Source organism: Myotis myotis, unplaced genomic scaffold, assembly GCF_014108235.1.
Source record: "Myotis myotis isolate mMyoMyo1 unplaced genomic scaffold, mMyoMyo1.p scaffold_m19_p_3, whole genome shotgun sequence".
Taxonomy (NCBI): domain Eukaryota; kingdom Metazoa; phylum Chordata; class Mammalia; order Chiroptera; family Vespertilionidae; genus Myotis; species Myotis myotis.
In genome coordinates this window covers 123,199,397-123,207,987 of record NW_023416335.1, presented here as the reverse complement: position 1 = coordinate 123,207,987, position 8,591 = coordinate 123,199,397, and the positions used below count along the sequence as shown (strand labels likewise).

Here is an 8,591-nt window from a genome sequence, read left to right as displayed (position 1 = left end):
CTAATCACTGTGCTTTAATTATGTTCAATTTGTAACAATGAAAGTGGGGGTCACCACAACATGAGGAACTGTATTAAAGGGTCGGGGCATTAGGAAGGTTGAGAACCACTGCAAGGGACAGCCCCCTGTACACGCCAAGGAAGGGGAGGTGGGGTGATGTGTGTGCAATTAGCCGCTTCTCTCCATTTCCTTCCCTAGGAAAGCCCCTGAGAACCTGCCTTCGAGGCCTGAGAAAAGGGGCTTCGCTGCCTTCCTCGACCCACCTAAACCACCTTTCTGAATTCAGCCCCATAGGTAAATAGAAATTCCCGCTTCACCGCGGAGAGAGAGGATTTTTCCCTTCTCTTGTTTTCCTTCCATATAGGCGCCTCTCTTCTTAATCAGTTTAGCGCTAAAATCAAAGCTACAATTTAGTGAGCTCACACTCTGCGGGTGAAGGAAGAGTCACTGCCAGCAGTCTTCTCCTCTGTCCCTTGCATTTGTTACCTTGGCCCTGTTGGCATTCGAATTTGTAACCTTGACCCAGGCAGGGCAGTAACAGCCGAACTGGGCAAACGAATGGGAACCCTAATCCCAAGTCTTTGTTCTTCCTTGAGCATCTCTGGAGAACAGCTGTCAAAAAGATGGGTGGAAGCCGGTCAGAACCTCACCAGAATGCTCAGAGAACTGAGGCAGAAATCAAGCTAGAAAACTCCAGCTTCCCCGGGGCCGGGCGCCCCTGGCCATGCTCTCTAAGCAGCCAGAGCCAGAGGGCCGAGAAGCACTCTGCTCCGCTCCCAGGCACAGCCTGGCCTCTGGCCCGGTCTTTGGCTCTAGTGAACTGGGCCTGAGGAAGAGCCCTGGTACCGGCTCTGGAAAATCTAGCCTGCTAGGATTTGTTTTTCAAAATGGAAATAAATTCAAACTCTCCTAAGAGGCAATTCATCAAGCCTCTACTTCCAGGTCCAGTGGCAATCCATTCTGGATGGATTATAAAAATGTCACAGGGAAGGGAGGGGTCCTGAGACAATGGGGCTGCTCTGGGCTAGGTTCTCTGTATTCTGGTAAATTCTGCCCTCTGAGTGAAGTGGCATCAAGGACCTGGGGGAAGCGAAGTCCAATAGCCAGGGCACCTCAGTGAAGGAGTTAGGAAAAGACCACACTGTCAGCTCTTCATACAATCTCTACCACCCAACAGCAGTGGCTGGGGGCTGGTTAAAACACTCCCAGGCTGACAAGTCTGGGTCTTATCCACTTGGGAAGTGGGGGGCATTAAATGAAGACAGCTTTCAGGCCAAGGAGCCCCAATACCACCATGGGGAAAACCAAGCCTCACAGCCGAGGAGCACCAGCCAGTGGGATGGCTGCTCAGTCCTCACCTAGCCTTACCCCACAATGTATGGTCTTCCTACAGCGGGCCCCATTTTCCTACCTCTACTTAAATGGCTCCCCCAAAGAGCAGAATATTAACAAGCAGACTTAAACAACAGCTTCTTCCCAGCCACCCCTGTCCCCCACTGCTATCATGTACCCAACCTTAAAAACATCCGTTCTTTTTACTTATGAGAGAAACATTGGACAACTGTTTTGGCCTAATGGTTTTAAGCTGAACTTGAAGAAATAGTTCCTTTTATGAAGCACCAAAACTATAATACTATGTAGCAGTGCATGGCAAATATTCTCTTTATATAGTTTTCATTTTCTGTTGGAGATATTATACTGTATAAAAACTATTGGAAGCTCCCCAATACTGATGGAAAATTCCCAAAGGACTTTAGTAGAAAACTGGTTATAATCTCACAAACTCAATACCATCTATTAGGGGGGTTTCTCTTTGGCAGTGCCAAGGTAGCCCCACAATTTCCTATGTCTTGAAGCATGTGGCAATATTTATTTATTTATTTGGAAGACTTTGCCTATCGCTCTGTATTTATAGATATTTATAAATATGTAACCCCACCATTTTCCTTTCTTCTGTTTAAAAGAAAAATAAAATTAATCTCAGCTTCTATTAGCTTTTCCTCTCTGTGTTACTACATAAAAGCATGTCACAATATGAGAATAAAAGGGATTAGGGACCTTAGGGGAATCCAGAGAAGACAAAGTTGTAAAAGAATACCAGAATTAAAAAAAAATTATTGAATTTATTGGGGTTACATTGGTTAATAAATTTATATAGATTGCAGATGCACACTTCCATAATACATCATCTGTATATTGTATTGAGCTCAGGGAATATGGGAACTCTTACTACTAAAAAATATAGTTTATTAAAAATATATAGAAGGAACCAAGATGGCAGTGTAGATAAACACGGTACTCACCACCTCCCACAACCACATCAAAATTATAAATAAAATACAGAACAACCATCATTCAGAATTGCCTGAAATCTTACTGAATGGATGTCCTACAATTAGAGAATTAAAGAAGAAAGCCCATTGAGACTGGTAGGAGTGTTGGAAGTGCAGGACAGACTGGTCCGAAACCTACATGTGGTGTTTCTAATTAGGAAGGATATCTTGGCTGCGGAGGCCTCCCACACCAGACCCCCTCAGCCAAGGATCCCAGATCTGGGAAGAGAAGTCCCCTTAACTTCAGGCTATACAAACCAGCTGGGATTGTGGCTGAGTGACACAGAGGCTGCCAGAGTCCCAGCAGTTCCTCTTAAAGGGGCTGTACATGCACTTACTCAGACTCATTCCCTCTGAGCTCCAGAACTGAGGCAGCGGCTTGGGGGCATGCAGAGACATATAGGGAGAAACTGGATTGCCTGGCATCGGGGCAAGAACTTAGGGGAGGCTTTCTCCCAGATAAAGGTGCTCACAGGGTTCATTGTTCCTATGCTGAGACTTCCCCCAACATAGAACTGACTCACAGATGCCATATCTGAGGCTGTTCACTCCGCCCTAGAGATTCCCTAAGACTCCACCTCACCCAATTTGCAGATCCACCCAAGCTGTTTGCAGCAGCTTTTTCATATGAATTGCCTGTCCTAGCTCAGGCCTCAGGCTTTCCTAAAATCTCCCAAACAAGCTGCAGCTGGAGTCAGCATGCCCCAAACCTATCAATAAGAGGCCCAAGACCCGACACTAGCACCAGCCTGCCTTGTTTCACAGTTTGGCCTTGCCTATGCAGTTCCAAGCCCAATACAAGTAGCAACCATGTGCAGATCACTCTGTAGCTCCTACCAGGTGGCCCTAGGCAGTGGCTGACTTTGTACCTCCCAAGAGGCCCCAAACCCAGTGCACCAGGTGGACAGCTTCAGACCATACCAGATTACAACCCTACACATCCACCGTAACACACTCAAGGGGCAGACTCAGTGAGCACCAAAGCCCCATGAAGCAAGTCCTATTCCATAGGGGTGTCTCTTGCACAGAAGCTCTTCCACTGTAGTTGCAGCTGGTCCTCATAGACAATTGGCCTGGAGGTCAATTCTTCCTAGTAACACTAACAGCAATCAAGGCTCAACTACAATAAGACTGCATGCAGCCCACACAGGGATACACCTAGAGTACCAGGCTCAGGTGACTGTGGAGGGTGAGCCGCTGGGCCCTACAGGACACCTACTACACAAGACCACACTACCAATTCCAGGAGACATAACAGCTCTAAATAATACATAGAAATAAACACAGGGAAGCAGCCAAAATGCAGAGACAAAGAAACATGTCACAAATGAAAGAACAGAGGAAATCTCCAGAAAAAGTACTAAATGAAATGGAAGCAACTAAACTAGATACAGAGTTCAAAATAATGGTTATAAGGATGCTCAAGGATCTTAATGAGAGTTTCAAGGGACTTAGTGAGAACGTCAAAGACATGAAAAAGGATCAGTCAGAAATTAAGCATATACTAACTGAAATAAAGAGTAATTTACATGCCCTGGCTGGTTTGGCTCAGTGGATAGAGCATCAGCCTGCAGACTGAAGGGTCCCAGATCTGATTCCAGTCAAGGGCACATGTCCAGGTTTTGGGCTCGATCCCCAGTAGGGGGTGTGCAAGAGGCAGCCAATTAATGATTCTAATCATTGATGTTTCTATCTCTCTATCCTTTTCCCTTCCTCTCTGACATCAATAAAATACATTTTTTAGAAATGAATAATTTACATGGATTCAACAGTAGACTAGAGGTTGCTGAGAATCAAATCAGTGATTTGGAATATAAGGAAGTAAAAAACACCCAATCATAAGAGCAAAAAGAAAAATAATCCAAAAATATGAAGAGAGTATAAGGAGGCCCTGAGACTTCAAGTGTACCAATATTCACATTATGGGGGTGTCAGAAGGAGAAGAGAGAGTGCAAGATACTGAAAACCTTTTTGAAGAAATGACAGAAAACTTCCCCTACCTGGTGAAAGAAATAGATTTACAAGTTCAGGAAGCACAGAGAGTCCCAAACAAGAGGAACCCAAGAAGGCCTACACGAAGACATATCATAATTAAAATGCCAAATGTTAAAGACAAAGAGAGAATCTTAAAAGCAGCAAGAGAAAAGCAGTTAGTTACCTACAAGGGAGTGCCTATAAGACAGTGAACTGATTTCTCAACAGAAACTTTGCAGGCCAGAAGGGAGTGGCAAGAAACACTCAAAGTGATGAGTAACAACGACCTAAAACCAAGATTACTTTATCCAGCAAAGCTCTCATTTAAATATTTTTTTTTACTGATTTCAGAGAAGAAGGCAGATAGATAGAAATACCAATGATGAGAATCATTGGTCAGCTACCTCCTGCACGCCCCACACTGGGGACCAAGCCCACAACCAGGACATATGCCCTGACCGGGAATTGAACCATGATCTCCTGGCTCATAGGTCAACACTCAACCACTAAGCCACACTGGTCAGCAAGCAAAGCTCTCATTTAGAATTGAAGGTCAGATAAAGAGCTACACAGAGAAGAAAGAGCTAAAGGAGTTCATCACCACCAAACCAGTATTAAATGAAATGTTGAAGGGTATTCTTTAAGAAGAGGAAGAAGGAAAAAAAGATAAAAAATATGAAAAATAAAATGGCAATAAGTACATATTATCCATATTATCAACAATTGAATCTAAAAATAAAAATAAGCAAGGAATCTAATGAACAAAATAAACTGATAAATAAAATCAAACAAGAGGCATGGAAACATGAAACAGACTGATGGATCTCAGAGGAAGCAAGGGAGGGGGAGTGGGAAGAAATCAATCAAAGATCTTATATCCATAAATACATTACATATGGACACACACAATAAGGTGGTAAAGGTCTGGGGTGTGGTGGGGTGGGAACCAGATGGAAGGGAACAATGGGGAAAAAAGAGGGGAGCATCTGTAATACTCTCAACAATAAAGATTTATATATATACTAGAGGCCCAGTGCACAAAAATGTGTGCACTCGGGGAGGGGGGTCCCTCAGCCCGGCCTATGACCTCTTGCAGTCTGGGACCTCTCAGAGGATGTCCACCTGCTGGCTTAGGCCCGCTCCCTGGGGGATCAGGCCCAAGCTGGCAGTCAGACATCCCTCTTGCAGCCCGGCACCCCTCAGGGGATGTCCACTTACCAGCAGGGAGCAGACCTAAGCTGCAGTTGGACATCCTTAGTGCTGCTGAGGAGGCAGGAAAGGCTCCCGCCACCACCGCTGTGCTGGCAGCCATCAGCCTGGCTTATGGCTGAGCAGAGCTCCCCCTGTGGGAGCACACTGACCACCAGAGGACAGCTTCTGCATTGAGCATCTGCCCCCTGGTGGTCAGTGTGTGTCATAGTGACCAGTCATTCCCAGTCATTCTGCTGTTAGGGTCAATTTGCATACAGTGGGGCCTTGACTTCCGAGTTTAATTCGTTCCGAGACCGAGCTCGTTAAGGAGCTCGTTAACTCAAATTACTCTGTCAACTCAATGCAAAAACTCTGCCGAGAGACAGCTGGTATCTCAAAAAACTCATTAGTTGGGACACTCGTAAGTCAAGGCCCCACTGTATTAACCTTTTATTATATAGGATAGAGGCCTGGTGCATGGGTCGGGGCCAGCTGGTTTGCCCTGAAAGGTGTCCCGGATCAGGGTGGGGGTCCCGCTGGGGTGCCTGGCCAGCCTGGGTGAGGGGTGATGGGTGTTTGCAGGCTGGTCACACCCCCTTCAGGGTGGGGGTCCCCACTGGGGTGCCTGGCCAGTCTGGGTGAGGGGCTGAGCACCGTTTTCAGGCTGGCCAAGCCCCCTGGCAACGGAAGCTCCCAGCCTCTCCTTTTCTTCTTTTCTTTTTATTCTGGGATTTATTTACCTTCTATAATTGAAACTTTGTAGCCTTGAGTGGAGCGCAGAGCCAGCCAGGGTGGGCGAGAAGCTTGGCTTCCTCCATCACCAGGGGCAACCCAAGCCTCCTGCTCACTCCAGCTCCATGGCCACAGCCGGCTGAAAGCAGGTATCTGGGGTTTATTTATCTTCTATAATTGAAACTCTGTTGCTTTGAGTGGAGCTCAGAGCCAGCTGCGGCAGGCAGGAAGCTTGGCTTCCTCCATCACTGGGGCAACCAAGCCTCCTGCTTGCTCCAGCTCCGTGGCTGCTGGCCGCCATCTTGGTTGGGTTAATTTGCATATAGTTGTTCTGATTGGCTGGTGGTCATGGCTTAAGGCGTAGTGAAGGTACAGTCAATTTGCATGTTTGTCTTTTATTAGTGTAGATACTAGAGGCCCAGTGCACAGATTTGTGCACCGGTGGGGTCCCTCAGCCTGGCCTGTACCTTCTCACAATCCGGGACCCTTTGGGGGATGTCAAACTGCTGGTTTTGGCCCGATCCCCACAGGCTGGCCTGCAGACCCTGAGCAATGGATGAATGATTACTCTGACACATGTTTCTATAAATGATTACTCTGACACACATTTCTGTAAATAAGACTAATAGTAAATTAGTCTTATGAAAATTAACAACTTCTCATTAAAAAACACTATTAAGAGAAACATATTTTATAACAAATATTGTTTATTTTAAAGGAACCAGACAGTCCCATTTGCCTGCCTCCTTAGGTTTTTATTGTAGTAACAGCTTGAACCAAAATTAACCTCTAGATACTATCAGCAGGATAAGTATCCTTGAGAAAATACATGTATCTGCAGTGTCCTTTAAACAAGGATGTTTTGAAGTCTAAACATAAAGAATCCAGTATAGGCAGCCACCCTCGGGGAGTCCTTTGCTGCGGGCGGACCAGGCCGCGCTGTGGGGCGGAGGCAGGGACACGGTGCCCGAGGTTGAGCCGCTGGGAGCTGCCCCCATGCCGGACAGCTGGGACGTGTACCCCGAGCCCCCCCGCCCGCCGGCGCCGTTGCCGTAAACCTCGCTGCCCAACCCCGTCGCCTATCTGACAAAGGCCTTCGACCTCCTCGTGGACCGGCCTGTGACTCTCGTGAGAGAGTTTATAGAGCAGCAGCATGCAAAAAACAAGTATTACTACTACCACCGGGAGTTCCGCCGGGTGCCGGATATCACCGACTGCAAGGAAAACGATGTCTTGTGCATGTTTGAAGCAGAAATGCAATGGAGAAGAGACTACAAAGTTGATCAAGAAATTGTCAGCTGAAACCGGTTTGGCTCAGTGGATAGAGCGTCGGCCTGCGGACTGAAAGGTCCCAGGTTCGATTCCGGTCAAGGGCATGTACCTGGGTTGCGGGCACATCCCCAGTAGGAGATGTGCAGGAGGCAGTTGATCGATGTTTCTCTCTCATCGATGTTTCTAACTCTCTATCTCTCTCCCTTCCTCTCTGTAAAAAATAAAAAAAAAAGAAAGAAAAAGAAATTGTCAACATTATCCAGGAAAGACTGAAGGCCTGTCAGCAGAGGGAAGGCTAGAGCTACAGGCAGAATTGTGCTAAGGAGGTGGAGCAGTTCGCACAGGTGGCCAAGGCCTACCAGGACCGTTATCACGAATTAGGAGCCCATTATTCAGCCAGGAAGTGCCTGGCAAAACAGAAGCAGAGGATGCTCGAAGAGAGAAAAGCTGCCAGAGAGGCTGCTGCTGCTGCTCATTGAGTCCCTCCCACATGAATGACCACCTCTTGCTAAATAAAAACTGACAAAAAACAAAACAAAAAAAAAAGAATCCAGTATAACACCCAGGGGCTCAAACTTGTTTGGAAAAGTCAAGGCAGGGGCTGCTGCCTTTGGCAAGAATCCTCTAGGGCTCCGACCTTTTGAAAAATCCTCCTTAGAGACTTTCCAACCAAGTCCCATGCTTCCCCACAGACCTCAGCCACTTACCTCATACCATATCCCAGAATCAATTCCATATGGGTCAAAGGCCTAAACATAAAAGGTAAAATTATAAAGCTTCTAGAAAAGAACAATATCTTCATAACCCAGGGTTAGCAAAGATTTCTTAGACTATAGAAAACAATAACCATAAAACAAATACAATAGTAAATTAGTGAAAATTAACTTATTAAAAAACACTATTAAGAAAATCATATTTTATAACAAATATTGTTTATTTTAAAACAAAGTTGATAAATATGTAAGTGTGTATATATATTTATACATACTCACTCACATGTAGATGATAACGAACTCGTCTCCAAAATATATACAGAATTCAAACTAAAAAATAAAGATAAACATAATTATACAAGAGATTTAACAAAGG

General features: G+C 45.7%; 1 pseudogene; it reads left to right on the top strand.

The window, feature by feature from the left end:
* The first annotated feature begins 7,226 nt into the window (after positions 1 to 7,226).
* LOC118650989 lies at positions 7,227 to 8,014 on the top strand (annotated as a pseudogene).
* The last annotated feature ends 577 nt before the right edge of the window (positions 8,015 to 8,591 follow it).